General features: G+C 52.9%; 1 long non-coding RNA gene across 1 annotated transcript; it reads left to right on the top strand.

Annotated features, from left to right (window-relative positions):
- Positions 1 to 426: 426 nt before the first annotated feature.
- LOC116070960 lies at positions 427 to 1,722 on the top strand. Its single transcript, XR_004110650.1, has 2 exons — positions 427 to 655; positions 1,265 to 1,722. It is a non-coding gene; the product is annotated as an uncharacterized LOC116070960 (long non-coding RNA).
- Positions 1,723 to 2,377: the final 655 nt, after the last annotated feature.

The following is a 2,377-nucleotide window of genomic DNA, read 5'->3' as shown; positions in this document are numbered from 1 at the left end:
AGGCCAGAGTTTAAGGTGGAAGGGGATTGGAAAGGTGGAGCAAAGGGAGGGTGGAGGAGCGTTAGTGGGAGGCTCATTGTCCCGGTAGGGGGAAGTCTTTTGTTTCCTCTCTTCCCTTGGCAGCCTGTCAGGATGTGAGGCCAAGCCCCCCTCCCATGCCAATATCTCCGGCCCCAACCATTAGACTGCTCTTTCCTTTACTATTGTGTTCCTGCTGGGAAAGGGGGCGGGGGCAGGGGCCGGCTGGAGACTAGCTCTGGTTGGGACCATGAGAACTATTAGTGGTTAGGGGCTAGGTTACCGGGAGTTCTAGAAGGACCTAAAGAACTAGAGCTGGCTAGGTCAGCTTGGCCGGGTAAGATCTGTGTTGGGGAGGAGCAGGAAGCCAGGCCCCGGGTGGGGCCACCACAGAGGGTGGCAGGTCGGGCCAGGGGGAGGTAGGCTGGGTCCCAGAGGAGATGACGCAGGGCTTCAGGCGTCTCCCAGCCCCCACTATTCTCGCCTGGGAGCCAAACAGCACACCTGAACCCCAAGATTGCCTCCACCCCCTCCATTCCCTGAAGTTGACATCACCCCACCAAGCTTGCAAATTCGGGTGTCTCTGGGCCATCTAAGGACCAGTTCCCTTGACGCTCTGCCTCCTCCCCAGGATCTGGTAGGATCCATGGAGGAACCCTGGAATGTCATTCCTCCCCTCTGCTCCCTCCTGGACTTTTTTTTTTTTTTTTTTTTTTGCTCCATCAGCTGTCCTGCAGGAAGGGCGCCCTGCTCAGCTTTGCCTCCCTTCCCGAGCCTTTTGTTTGCTGGATTTTCAGGAAATTGGAGGGGTGGTGGCCAAGGGCTCATCTGCCCTAGGGACCTGGACGTGGTTGTGGTGGATGGGGTAGGGGACAGAATCACCAGGCTCTGGGGAACTCACGGTGGGAGGGAGAGAGGATTGGGGGCATCGCCAGGAAATTATTAGATGAGGTCTCGTTCGGAGTTCCCGGGTTGATTGGACTTCCTGATCGGACAAGGAAAGGACAGATTGTGTGTTTGGAAATGAGAGGCTGCGCTGACATGAGGTCACTTTAACAAGTTGGCAAAGTGTTGACACAAAGGGGGAAGAATAGTTACTGAATGCTACAAGTTCATCCTCCTGCCTTGGATCCTAGGATTCCGGAGAAGTGCGGAGGTAGCCGGTAGTCAGATCATGCCACCACTGAAGTTTAGGTGGTTGAGTTTTTTGTTTGTTTGTTTGCTTTTCCTCTTTTTTAAAAACTAGGGAGAGGGACGTCCAGCGCTCAGACCCAGCATTCCCGCCTTCCCAGCGTACAACCGCAGAAACCACGCCGGTGTGGACGCTCTGGCGCATCGGCGTCCTCTCGTTGATTGCCCTCTCTGAAGCCGCCCCGGGCGTCGCCACATTCCCTTCCTTGAGGGCGGGGCCATGCGGTCACGTGAAGAGTGAGACTGGCGAAGGCTTACGGGGAGGGGGGAATCGGAGAGTTTCTACAACTGCAGTCTAAAGGAATGACTTTTTGTTTGTTTGTTTGTTTGTTTGTTTGTTTGTTTGTTTGAGACAGGTCTGGCTACGTAGTCCAGGCTTTCCTTGAACTTGAGGTCCACCCGTCTCTGTTTTGTCAGTGCTGAGATGAACCAGCCACCCTGCCCACTTTGAGACCGGTGGATGTCTTAATTCTGAAAGGGGAAACGAGAGACTAAAATAACTAAATTAATCCTGGGTTGTGGTCTTGGACAAAGTGTTTTTCTTTAAAAATTCTTAGTGTTTGGGTGTTTTGCCTGCATGTATGTGCCCCATGTGCATGTACCTCAAAGAGTTCAGGAGAAGGCATCAGGTCCCCTAGAACTGGAGTTACAGGTGTTTGTGAGCCACCATGTGGGCCCTGGGAACCAAAGCTGGGTCCTCAGTAAAAGCCAGGAGTGCCCTTAACTGCTGAGCTATCTCTCCAGCCCTGGGCAAAATATTTCTCAACTAACCTATGTCTGTATGTGAAGTGGGATAGAATTTGACCCAAAGGTTAATGCGGCAAAGGGTACAGCTGCGGGACAGGGACAGCTGCTCTGACAGCTAATGTTCATTGTCAGCTTCACAGGGTCTAGTGTCACCAATGAAGTAAACCTCTGGGTAGGCTTGTGACGGATTTTCTGAGGTGGGGAGACACCCTCACTATCGACCGTTATCTTATTGTAGGCTGGGGACTGAATGAAAAGAACTGAGCTGAGGACCATCATTCATCTCTCTCTGTTTCCTGACTGGATCCAATGGGACCCGGCCTCCTGCTCCAACGGTGAACCAGAATAATTGCTTCCTCACTGTGACGCCAAAAGAAATAAAGACAGAGATCAGGACGCCTCATCCAGTCCCTGCCACCCT

This window comes from Mastomys coucha, unplaced genomic scaffold (assembly GCF_008632895.1).
Source record: "Mastomys coucha isolate ucsf_1 unplaced genomic scaffold, UCSF_Mcou_1 pScaffold22, whole genome shotgun sequence".
Lineage (NCBI taxonomy): Eukaryota > Metazoa > Chordata > Mammalia > Rodentia > Muridae > Mastomys > Mastomys coucha.
The sequence above is the reverse complement of the archived record's forward strand: the minus strand, read 5'-3'. Positions and strand labels throughout refer to the sequence as shown.